Source organism: Salmo trutta, chromosome 22, assembly GCF_901001165.1.
Source record: "Salmo trutta chromosome 22, fSalTru1.1, whole genome shotgun sequence".
NCBI lineage: Eukaryota > Metazoa > Chordata > Actinopteri > Salmoniformes > Salmonidae > Salmo > Salmo trutta.
Window position 1 is genome coordinate 13087096 of NC_042978.1, and position 13551 is coordinate 13100646.

Consider the following 13551-nt stretch of genomic DNA (forward strand, 5'->3'; position numbering starts at 1 on the left):
ATTTTTGTGATCATCAGAGTAATTCATTAATGATAGAGCTTTCTGTTGCTCTAATCTAGTGAATAGGAAGAATAATTACATATTTACAGCCAGTATTCGAGTCCAAATGTATTCATGGGAAGGTTGCACCTCCGTCACTCGGCCGCATCACGCCATTGTTATGAACGTTCTAAAGACGTCTCAGCCATAGTGACTCCCGAACGTCGAGCCGTGCCCAGTCATAACGGGGGCTGCTGATTGCTTTGGGTAAATTACACTTATAGTGTCTTGGTAATCCGATGATGTTGCTAAAGTAGGCAGATCATTTGTAGGAAACAATTTTGTCATCATTATGATGTCGTCAAATTGACTTTAGACAGATGGCAATGTCGCCATCCCTACCGCCCAGTGTGTGGAATTTGCACCACTTTACAGCTTCTTTACTGGATTTTATATGAATGTCAATGACTTACAGGTATCTCAACACATATCTGACCTTCTGAATGTGTTCGGACAAGAGGGCTTGAGCAAACTGCTTTTTTTGTTGTTGTGATCATCACAGTAATTAATGATGGAGCTTTTCATTGCTCTAGTGCAGTGGTTTTCAAACTTTTTATAGTCCCGTACCCCTTCAAACATTCAACCTCCAGCTGCGTACCCCCTCTACAGTCGTGGCCAAAAGTTTTGAGAATGACACAAATATTAATTTCCACAAAGTTTGCTGCTTGAGTGTCTTTAGATATTTTTGTCAGATGTTACTATGGAATACTGAAGTATAATTACAAGCATTTCATAAGTGTCAAAAGCTTTTATTGTCAATTACATGAAGTTGATGCAGAGAGTCAATATTTGCGGTGTTGACCCTTCTTTTTCAAAACCTCTGCAATCCGCCCTAGCATGCTGTCAATTAACTTCTGGGCCACATCCTGACTGATGGCAGCCCATTCTTGCATAATCAATGCTTGGAGTTTGTCAGAATGTGTGTTTTTTTGTTTGTCCACCTGCCTCTTGAGGATTGACCACAAGTTCTCAATGGGATTAAGGTCTGGGGAGTTTCCTGGCCATGGACCCAAAATATCGATGTTTTGTTCCCCAAGCCACTTAGTTATCACTTTTACCTTATGGCAAGGTGCTCCATCATGCTGGAAAAGGCATTGTTCGTCACCAAACTGTTCCTGGATGGTTGGGAGAAGTTGCTCTCGGAGGATGTGTTGGTACCATTCTTTATTCATGGCTGTGTTCTTAGGCAAAATTGTGAGTGAGCCCACTCCCTTGGCTGAGAAGCAACCCCACACATGAATGGTCTCAGGATGCTTTACTGTTGGCATGACACAGGACTGATGGTACCCCAGTCCTCAGCAGTCCAATCCCTGTACCTTTGCAGAATATCAGTCTGTCCCTGATTTTTTTTTTCCTGGAGAGAAGTGGCTTCTTGGTTGGCCTTCTTGACAACAGGCCATCCTCCAAAAGTCTTCGCCTCACTGTGCTTGCATATGCACTCACACCTGCCTGCTGCCATTCCTGAGCAAGCTCTGTACTGGTGGTGCCCCGATCCCGCAGCTGAATCAACATTAGGAGACGGTCCTGGCACTTGCTGGACTTTCTTGGGCGCCCTGAAGCCTTCTTGACAACAATTGAACCGCTCTCCTTGAAGTTCTTGATGATCCGATAAATGGTTGATTTAGGTGCAATCTTAATGGCAGCAATATCCTTGCCTCTGAAGCCCTTTTTGTGCAAAGCAATGATGACGGCACGTCAGGTAACCATGGTTGACAGAGGAAGAACAATGATTCAAAGCATCACCCTCCTTTTGAAGCTTCCAGTCTGTTATTCGAACTCAATCAGCATGACCGAGTGATCTCCAGCCTTGTCCTTGTCAACACTCACACCTGTGTTAACGAGAGAATCACTGACATGATGTCAGCTTGTCCTTTTGTGGCAGGGCTGAAATACAGTGGAAATGTTTTTTGGGGATTCAGTTCATTTGCATGGCAAAGAGGGACTTTGCAATTCATCTGATCACTCTTCATAACATTCTGGAGTATATGCAAATTGCCATCATACAAACTGAAGCAGCAGACTTTGTGAAAATTAATATTTGTGTCATTCTCAAAACTTTTGGCCACGACTGTAGCACCAGGGCCAGCGCACTCTCAAATGTTTTTTGCCATCATTGTAAGCCTGCCACACACACACTATACGATACATGTATTAAACATAAGAATGAGTGTGAGTTTTTGTCACAACCCGGCTCGTGGGAAGTGACAAAGAGCTCTTATAGGACCAGGGCACATAATAATAATAATAATAATAATAATCAATAATTTTGCTCTTTATTTAGCCATTTTACATATAAAACCTTATTTGTTCATCGAATATTATGAATAACTCACCACAGGTTATTGAGAAGGGTGTGCTTGAAAGGATGCGCATAACTCTGCAATGTTGGGTTGTATTGGAGAGAGTCTCAGTCTTAAATCATTTCCCACACACAGTCTGTGCCTGTATTTAGTTTTCATGCTCGTGAGGGCAGAGAATCCTCTCTCACATAGGTACGTGGTTGCAAAGGGCATCATTGTCTTAACAGCACGATTTGCCAAGGCAGGATACTCTAAGCGCAGCCCAATCCAGAAATCTGGCAGTGACTTCTGATTAAAATACATTTTTACAGAACCGCTTGTTGCAATTTCGATGAGGCTCTCTTCAGATATCGGTAAGTGGACTGGAGGCAGGGCATGAAAGGGATAATGAATCCAGTTGTTTGTGTCATCTGTTTGGGAAAGTAGCAGCGTAATTGCGCACCCAACTCACTCAGGTGCTTCGCTATATCACTTAAAAAAAATATTTTTATTTATTTAACCTTTATTTAACCAGGTAGGCAAGTTGAGAACAAGTTCTCATTTACAACTGCGACCTGGCCAAGATAAAGCAAAGCAGTGTGACACAGACAACAACACAGAGTTACACATGGAGTAAACAATAAACAAGCCAATAACACAATAAACAAGTCAATTACACAGTAGAAAAAAAAGAAAGTCTATATACAGTGTGTGCAAAAGGCATGAGGAGGTAGGCAATAAATAGGCCATAGGAGCGAAAAAATTCAATTTAGCAGATTAACACTGGAGTGATAAATGAGCATAAGATGATGTGCAAGTAGAAATACTGGTGTGCAAAAGAGCAGAAAAATACATAAAATAAAAACAGTATGGGGATGAGGTAGGTAGATTGGGTGGGAAATTTACAGATGGACTATGTTCAGCTGCAGCGATCGGTTAGCAGCTCAGGTAGCTGATGTTTAAAGTTGGTGAGGGAAATAAGTCTCCAACTTCAGCGATTTTTGCAATTCGTTCCAGTCACTGGCAGCAGAGAACTGGAAGGAAAGGCGGCCAAATGAGGTGTTGGCTTTGGGGATGATCAGTGAGATATACCTGCTGGAACGTGTGCTACGGGTGGGTGTTGTTATCGTGACCAGTGAATTGAGATAAGGCGGAGCTTTACCTAGCATAGACTTATAGATGACCTGGAGCCAGTGGGTCTGGTGACGAATATCATTTACATTTACGTCATTTAGCAGACGCTTTTATCCAGAGCGACTTACAAATTGGTGCATTCACCATATGATATCCAGTGGAACAACCACTTTACAATAGTACATATTTTTCTTTTTTGGGAGGGGGGGTAGAAGGATTACTTTATCCTATCCCAGGTATTCCTTAAAGAGGTGGGGTTTCAGGTGTCTCCGGAAGGTGGTGATTGACTCCGCTGGCGTCGTGAGGGAGCTTGTTCCACCATTGGGGTGCCAGAGCAGCGAACAGTTTTGACTGGGCTGAGCAGGAACTGTGCTTCCGCAGAGGTAGGGGGGCCAGCCGGCCAGAGGTGGATGAACGCAGTGCCCTTGTTTGGGTGTAGGGCCTGATCAGAGCCTGAAGGTACGGAGGTGCCGTTCCCCTCACAGCTCCGTAGGCAAGCACCATGGTCATGTAGCAGATGCGAGCTTCAACTGGAAGCCAGTGGAGTGTGCGGAGGAGCGGGGTGACGTGAGAATATGTAGTGAGGGCCAGCCGACTAGAGCATACAGGTCGCAGTGGTGGGTGGTATAAGGTAACAAAACGGATGGCACTGTGATAGACTGCATCCAGTTTGCTGAGTAGAGTAATGGAAGCTATTTTGTAGATGACATCGCCGAAGTCGAGGATCGGTAGGATAGTCAGTTTTACTAGGGTAAGTTTGGCGGCGTGAGTGAAGGAGGCTTTGTTGCGAAATAGAAAGCCGATTCTTCTAGATTTGATTTTGGATTGGAGATGTTTAATATGAGTCTGGAAGGAGAGTTTACAGTCTAACCAGACACCTAGGTATTTATAGTTGTCCACATATTCTAGGTCGGAACCGTCCAGGGTGGTGATGCTAGTTCGGGCGGGCTGGTGCAGGCAGCGAACGGTTGAAAAGCATGCATTTGGTTTTACAAGTGTTTAAGAGCAGTTGGAGGCCACGGAAGGAGTGTTGTATGCCATTGAAGCTTGTTTGGAGGTTTGTTAGCACAGTGTCCAAGGAAGGGCCAGAAGTATACAGAATGGTGTTGTCTGCGTAGAGGTGGATCAGGGAATCGCCCGCAGCAAGAGCGACATCATTGATATTTACAGAGAAAAGAGTCAGCCCGAGAATTGAACCCTGTGGTACCCCCATAGAGACTGCCAGAGGTCCGGACAACATGCCCTCCGATTTGACACACTGAACTCTGTCTGCAAAGTAGTTGGTGAACCAGGCGAGGCAGTCATTAGAAAAACCAAGGCTATTGAGTCTGCCGATAAGAATACGGTGATTGACAGAGTCGAAAGCCTTGGCCAGGTCAATGAAGACGGCTGCACAGTACTGTCTTTTATCGATGGCGGTTATGATATCGTTTAGAACCTTGAGCGTGGCTGAGGTGCACCCGTGACCGGCTCGGAAACCGGATTGCACAGTGGAGAAGGTACGGTGGGATTCGAAATGGTCAGTGATCTGTTTATTAACTTGGCTTTCAAAGACTTTAGATGGGCAGGGCAGGATGGAAATAGGTCTGTAACAGTTTGGGTCTAGGGTGTCACCCCCTTTGAAGAGGGGGATGACCGCGGCAGCTTTCCAATCTTTAGGGATCTCGGACGATACGAAAGAGAGGTTGAACAGGCTGGTAACAGGGGTTGCAACAATGGCGGAGGATAGTTTTAGAAAGAGAGGGTGCAGATTGTCTAGCCCAGCTGATTTGTATGGGTCCAGGTTTTGCAGTTCTTTCAGAACATCTATCTGGATTTGGATGAAGGAGAAGCTGGGGAGGCTTGGGCGAGTAGCTGCGGGGGGGGGGGGCTTTGGCCAGGGTTGGCGTAGCCAGGAGGAAGGCATGGCCAACCGTTAATGAATGCTTATTGAAATTTTCGATTATCATGGATTTATCGGTGGTGATCGTGTTACCTAGCCTCAGTGCAGTGGGCAGCTGGGAGGAGGTGCTCTTGTTCTCCATGGACTTTACAGTGTCCCAAAACCTTTTGGAGTTAGAGCTACAGGATGCAAATTTCTGCTTGAAAAAGCTAGCCTTTGCTTTCCTGATTGACTGCGTGTATTGGTTCCTGACTTCCCTGAACAGTTGCATATCGCTGGGACTTTTCGATGCTATTGCAGTCCGCCACAGGATGTTTTTGTGCTGGTCAAGGGCAGTCAGGTCTGGAGTGAACCAAGGGCTATATCTGTTCTTAGTTCTGCATTTTTTGAACGGGGCATGTTCATCTAAGATGGTGAGGAAATTACTTTTAAAGAATAACCAGGCATCCTCGACTGTCGGGATGAGGTTAATATCCTTCCAGGATACCCGGGCCAGGTCGATAAGAAAGGCCTGCTCGCGGAAGTGTTTTGGGGAGCGTTTGACCGTGATGAGGGGTGGTCGTTTGACTGCAGACCCATAGCAGATACAGGCAATGAGGCAGTGATCGCTGAGATCCTGATTGAAAACAGCGGAGGTGTATTTGGAGGGCAAGTTGGTCAGGAGAATGTCTATCAGGGTGCACATGTTTACGGATTTAGGGTTGTACCTGGTGGGTTCCTTGATAATTTGTGTGAGATTGAGGGCATCTAGCTTAGATTGTAGGACTGCCGGGGTGTTAAGCTTATCCCAGTTTAGGTCACCTAACAGAACGAACTCTGAGGCTAGATGGGGGGCGATCAATTCACAAATGGTGTCCAGGGCACAGCTGGGAGCGGAGGGAGGTCGATAGCAGGCGGCAACAGTGAGAGACTTATTTCTGGAGAGATTAATTTTTTAAATTAGAAGTTCGAACTGTTTGGGTATAGACCAGGAAAGTATGACAGAACTTTGCAGGCTATCCTCTCCAGTAGATTGCAACTCCTCCCCCTTTGGCAGTTCTATCTTGACGGAAAAGGTTGTAGTTGGGTATGGAAATCTCAGAATTTTTGGTGGCCTTCCTATGCCAGGATTCAGACACGGCAAGGACATCAGGGTTGGCGGAGTGTGCTAAAGCAGTGAGTAAAACAAACTTGGGGAGGAGGCTTCTGATGTTGACATGCATGAAACCAAGGCTTTTTCGATCACAGAGGTCAACAAATGAGGGTGCCTGGGGACACGCAGGGCCTGGGTTTACCACAGAGGAGGAGTAGGATGAGGGTACGGCTAAAGGCTATCAAAACTGGTCGCCTAGAGCGTTGGGGACAAAGAATAAAAGGAGCAGATTACTGTGCGTGGTAGAATAGATTCAGGGCATAATGTGCAGACGGTTATGGTGGGGTGCGGGTACAGCGGAGTTAAGCCCAGGCACTGAGTGATGATAAGAGAGGTTGTATCTCTGGACATGCTGGTTATAATGGATGAGGTCACCGTATGTGTGGGAGGTGGGACAAAGGACGTAGCAGAGGTATGATGAGTGGAACTTGGGGCTCCATTGTAAACTAAAACAATGATAACTAACCTAAACAACAGTATACAAGGCATATTGACATTTGAAAGAGACATACAGCGAGGCATAAAGTAATCACAGGTGTTGATTGGGAGAGCTAGCTAGACAACAACGGGTGAGACAACAACAGCTGATCAGCTAAAACAACAACAACAGGTAAAATGGCAATGACTGGGCAGAGATGGTCAGTTAACTACACACAGTGCCTGAGTTCGAGGCTGGGGCCGACAGATAAATAAACAGAATGGAGTACTGTGATTAATGGACAGTCCAGCAGGCATCAGCTATGTAGCCAAGTGATCATAGGGTCCAGGGGGCAGCAATAGATGGAACAGGGAAGCCGCGGAGTAGTCGCTACTACGCTAGCACGCGTGCGACACAGCGTTTAAAGTTAGTAGCCCGGGGCTAGTAGAAGCGTCTGCTCCGACGTCCGATGGAGGCCAGTTGAAGGCACAGCGGATGGAGTATTCGTCGGCAGACCAGTCATGGTGGTGCGGCAGGGCGCCGTGTCAACAAAGGATCCAAACCAGATGGCGAAAGAGGTATTGTAGTTGTAGTAATTTAGTTTGCTAGCCGGGAGATGTGCCTGGCTCACGGCTAACTGGTGCTATCTTCGGGGCAGGGGAGTTAGCCACTATAGCCACTCGGTAGCAGCGGTGATCCGGTGCCAAGGTCCAGAGCTTACGGCGAGGGTCCGGTGGAGTAGTGGGTTCTAGCCGGGTTTGGGTGGAGTCCAGGTGAAAAACTGAGTAGGCCGGGAGGTGGGCTTCAGGGATAGCTTCGGTACTAGGTAACTCGGTGGGTGCTAGCTAGCTGTGAAGATTAGGAGTAATGGCCCTGGGATTACGGCAGGAATCCGGCGTTGTAGTGGAGAGACAGTCCGATACCCGGTAGGCTGGCGAGTATTATCCAGGCTAAAAAAAGGGCTGGTATCTGTGCATAAGGTAAAGGCCCCTAGCAGTGGCTAACAATGACTAAATTGCTTGTAACTAATTAGCTGGTTAGCTTCTGATGGCTAGGTGGTTCTTGCTATAAGGTCTAAAAATTAAAAATAATAGCGGTTCCGTATCACATTGGGTGAGGCAGGTTACCGGATTTGACATTGTCTGTAAACTTAAGTTAATTTGCACACAAAAAATCGTATAATGATGGAAAACCTGTGTGTTGTCCTTGTTAATGCAGACAAAGAAGAGCGCCAACTTCTTAATCATGGCCTCAATTTTTCCCCGTACATTGAATAAAGTTGCGGAGAGTCCCTGTAATCCTAGATTCAGATCATTTAGGCGAGAAAAAACATCACCCAGATAGGCCAATCGTGTGAGAAACTCGTCATCAAGCAGGCGGTCACACAAGTGAAAATGATGGTCAGTAAATAACTTTAAGCTCATCTCTCAATTTAAAAAGAAAAAGGTGTCAATACTATGCCTCTTGATAACCAGCGGACTTCTGTATGATGTAAAAGCGTTACATGGTCGCTGCCCATATCATTGCATAGTGCAGAAATACACGACAGTTCAGGGGCCTTGCTTTAACAAAGTTAACCATTTTCACTGTAGTGTCCAAAACATCTTTCAAGCTGTCAGGCATTTCCTTGGCAGCAAGAGCCTCTCGTGGATGCTGCGGTGTACCCAAGTGGCGTCGGGAGCAGCTGCTTGCACGCGCGTTACTACTCCACTATGTCTCCCTGTCATGGCTTTTGCGCCATCAGTACAGATACCAACATGAGCAGCAGCTACGTTTGGCCACATACGGACCGTTAGTGGAATTCAAATCAAATCAAAAATCAAATCAAACTTAATTTGTCACATGCGCCGAATACAACAAGTGTAGACTTTACCGTGAAATGCTTACTTACAAGCCCTTAACCAACAGTGCAGTTCAAGAATAAGAAAATATTTACTAAGTAGACTAACATAAAAAGTAATAATAAAAAGTAACACATTAAGAATAACAATAATGAGGCTATATACAGGGGGCACTGGTACCGAGTCAGTGTGTGGGGGTACAGGCAAGTTGAGGTAATCTGTACATGTAGGTGGGGGTGAAGTGACTATCCATAGGTAACAAACAAACAGCGAGTAGCAGCAGTGTACAAAAGGGAGGGCGGAGTCAATGTAAATTGTCCAGTGGCGATTTTTATGAATTGTTCAGCAGTCTTATGGCTTGGGGGTAGAATCTGTTGAGAAGCCTTTTGGTCCTAGATGTGGCGTGCCATTTGCCGTGCGGTAGCAGAGAAAACAGTCTATAATTGGGTGACTGGAGTCTGAACATTTTATGGACTTTCCTCTGACACCGCCTATTATATATGTCCTGGATGGCAGGAAGCTTGGCCCCAGTGATGTACTGGGCCGTTCACACCACCCTCTGTAGCGCCTTACGGTCAGATGCCGAGCAGTTGCCATACCAGACGGTGATGCAACCGGTCAGGATGCTCTCTGGTGCAGCTGTAGAACCTTTTGAGGATCTGGGGACCCATTCCAAATCTTTACAGTCTCCTGAGGGGAGATAAGGTTTTGTCGTGCCCTCTTCACGACTGTCTTGGTATGTTTGGACCATGATAGTTCGTTGGTGACGTGGACACCAAGGAACTTGAAACTCTCGACTCGCTCCACTACAGCCCCGTCGATGTTAATGGGGGCTTGTTCAGCCCTCTGTTTCCTGTAGTCCACAATCGGCTCCTTTGTCTTGCTGACGTTGAGGGAGAGGTTGTTGTCCTGGCACCAGACTGCTAGGTCTCTGACCTCCTCCCTATAGGCCGTCTCATCGTTTTCGGTGATCAGGCCTACCACTGTTGTGTTGTCAGCAAATGTAATAATGGTGTTGGAGTCGTGTTTGGCCACGCAGTCGTGGGTGAACAGGGAATAAAGGAGGGAACTAAGTACACACCCCTGAGGGGCCCCAGTGTTAAGGATCAGCGTGGCAGACGTGTTGTTGCGTACTCTTTCCACCTGGGGGCGGCCCGTCAGGAAGTCCAGGATCCAGTTGCAGAGGGAAGTGTTTAGTCCCAGAGTCCTTAGCTTAGTGATGAGCTTCGTGGGCACTATGACGTTGGTGAATGCTGAGCTGTAGTCAATGAACAGCATTCTTACATAGGTGTTCCTTTTGTCCAGGTGAGAAAGGGCAGTGTAGAGTGCGATTGAGATTGGATCTGTTGGGGCGGTATGCGAATTGGAGTAGGTCTAGGGTGTCCGGGAGGATGCTGTTGATATGAGCCATGACCAGCCTTTCAAAGCACTTCATGGATACCGACGTGAGTGCCACGGGGCGGTAATCATTTAGGCAGGTTACCTTCGCTTCCTTGGGCACAGGGACTATGGTGGTCTGCTTTAAACATGTAGGTATTACAGACTCGGTCAGGGAGAGGTTGAAAATGTCATTGAAGACACTTGACAGTTGGTCTGCGCATGCTTTGAGTACACGTCCTGGTAATCCGTCTGGCGGCTTTGTGAATATGGACCTGTTTAATGGTTTTGTTCATATCGGCTACAGAGAGCATTATCACACAGTCATCCAGAACAGCTGGTGCTCTTGTGCATGCTTCAGTGTTGCTTGCCTCGAAGCGAGCATAAAAGGCATTTAGCTCGTCTGGTAGGCTCGCGTCACTGGGCTGCTCGCATCTGGGTTTCCCTTCGAAGTCCGTAATAGTTTTCAAGCCCTGCCACATCCGACGAGCATCAGAGCCAGTGTAGTAGGATTCAATCTTAATCCTGTATTGACGCTTTGCTTGTTTGATGGTTCGTCTGAGGGCATAGCAGGATTTCTTATAAGCGTCCGGATTAGTCTCCCGCTCCTTGAAAGCGGGAGCTCTAGCTTTTAGCTCGATGCGGATGTTGCCTGTAATCCATGGCTTCTGGTTGGGATATGTACGTACTGTCACTGTGGGGACGACGTCATCTATGCACTTATTGATGAAGCCGATGACTGAGGTGGTGTATTCCTCAATGCCATTGGATGAATCCCAGAACATATTCCAGTCTGTGCTAGCAAAACAGTCCTGTAGTGTAGCATCCACGTCATCTGTCATTCCGTATTGAGCGAGTCACTGGTACTTCCTGCTTTAGTTTTTGCTTGTAAGCAGGAATCAGGAGGATAGAATTATATTCAGATTGGAGTGTGGGGGAGAGCTTTGTATGCATCTCTGTGTGTGGCGTAAAGGTGGTCTAGGATTCTTTTCACCTGGTTGCACATGTGATTTTTTTGGGGGGTAAAAATGATTTGAGTTTGCCTGCATTAAAGTCCCCGGCCATTAGGAGCTCCGCTTCTGGATGAGCATTTTCTTCTTTGCTTATGGCCTTGTAGAGTTGGTTGAGAGCGGTTACGAATAATACAGATGAGAACTCTCTTGGTAGATAGTGTGGTCTACAGCTTATCATAACGTACTCTACCTCAGGCGAGCAATACCTCGAGACTTCTTTAATATTAGACATCGTGCACCAGCTGTTATTGACAAAAAGACACACGCCCCCACCCCTCGTTTTACCAGAGATAGCGTCTCTGTTCTGCCGATGCATGGAAAGTCCCGCTAGCTCTATATTGTCTGTATCGTCATTCACGTTTCGGTGAAACATAAGATGTTACAGTTTTTAATGTCCCTTTGGTAGGATAATCTTATTTGTAGGTCATCAATTTTATTTTCCAATGATTGCACATTAGTAAGAAGAATGGAAGGCAGTGGGAGTTTACTCACTCGCCTCCGGATTCTCAGAAGGATGCCTGATCTGCTGCCCCTTTTCCGGCGTCTTTTCTTCACGCAACAGGCGTGGATCTGGGCCTGTTCCAGTGAAAGCAGGATATCCTTCTCGTTGGACTCGTTAAAGGAAAAAGTTTCTTCCAGTCCGCGGTGAGTAGTCGCTTTTCTGATGTCCAGAAATTATTTTCGGTCATAAGAGACGGTAGCAGCAACATTATGTACACATTAAGTTACACAAAATGCATTAAAAAAAAAATAGCACAATTGGTTGGGAGAAATGGACTGTTTGAAAATGTGAAGAAAAAAAACTGTAAAAAATGTTTTATATAAAAAAAAAAAAGGTGAATCACATTTTTATATGGCGTACCCACGGTGGCATTGCGCGTACCCCTGGGGGTTAATTACATCAGCCAGTATTAAAAACCAAATGTATTGTTGTTTTCCAACACCAGACCATGCAAGTCTGTTCAGAATAACCCAGGGTATGATGCCATATCATCAGGTAACTGTACATCAAACAGTGATCATAAACGTTAACGCTGTAAACTGAAAATACCAAACATTAGGAACACCTTCCTAATATTGAGTTGCATCCCTACTTTTGCCCTCAGAACAGACTCAATTAATCCGGGCATGGACTCTACAAGGTCTCAATGTTCCACAGGGATGCTGGCTCATTTTGACTCCAATGCGTCCCACAGTTGTGTCAAGTTGGATGGATGTCCTTTAGGTAGTGGACCATTCTTGATACACACGGGAAGTATTAAAAAAACAGAAGCGTTGCAGTTCTTGACACAAACTGGTGCGCCTGGTAACTACTACCATACCTCGTTCAAAGGCACTTACATCTTTTGTCTTGCCCATTCACCCTCTGAATGGCACACATACTGGAAGTGGATTTAACAAGTGACATCAATAAGGGGTCATAGCTTTCACCTGGAGTCACTCTGTCATGGAAAGAGCAGGTGTTCTTAATGTTTTGTACACTCAGTGTATATGACATGAGTTTGATAATATCGAAATGTGAATTGCACATTTGGACTCACGGGTGTTTGGCTTGCTTGTATGACATCAAAACGGTATTTATTATAATCCTCAACGTCTCATATTTCAAAATACATAGAATCATCTTAATTTACAGGATTTTCCTCACTCAGAAATGTGCAAAAGTTGCCCAATTAGGAGGAGGGATAGGGGCAACGTCTTGTCATTCGAGGTGCTCAAGTTTAGAACAGCTGTCAGTCAAAACAGCGCTGTGAAGCGCAGAGCCAGAGCTCTGATGTCATGTACAGTATATCATGTTACTGTACAGCCACTGAGTTCCAATTTAGGCGTTTATCAGTGCTCAAATCTGCCATTTTCAACCCGTTTACTAGTGTGAACAGTTAAACGAAATTGGGATCCTTATCCTTTAATAATAATCCCAAACCAAAAAAAGCTATTAAAATGCTCAGAATTTAAGAAATTGTACCCTTTCTCTCATCTCTAACTACCAAGAAGCCTAAAAGAACAGGCTGAGTGGGCGTAGAGCTTATATTCATGAGCTCGCATTGACTGACAACTCTTTGAAACACCCTTGTGGTTGTTGCCAGATATTAAGGTAAAATGGTGAGACATCATTTGACAGAAAAAAAATATTTGCTCCATAAGCCTAATATAGGCATCCGGCCGGCCATTGATTCGTACAATTTGTAACACTCATCTTCCGTCCGAATGCTTGAAAAGAACAATACAAAGTAAAAGTGAATTACTTAGGCTTTAGGAAATGCAACCAACTACAGAAATTGATGAGGGGGGGGGGGCATGTAGCTGTGTCAATCAAGCAGGCTTCAGTCACCCACTTGGCTTCAGTCACCCCCAAGATTGAAGCTGGAGACAAATCCAGCTATGGCCTCCTCCTCATCAGGCCTCTCACACTGGGCAGACAGGGGTCCTGGGATG

General features: G+C 45.7%; 1 protein-coding gene across 3 annotated transcripts in view; it reads left to right on the forward strand.

The window, feature by feature from the left end:
- LOC115158124 (low-density lipoprotein receptor-related protein 8) overlaps positions 1-13551 on the forward strand; it is a 36840-nt gene that overhangs the window by 5835 nt on the left and 17454 nt on the right. The window lies entirely within an intron of this gene.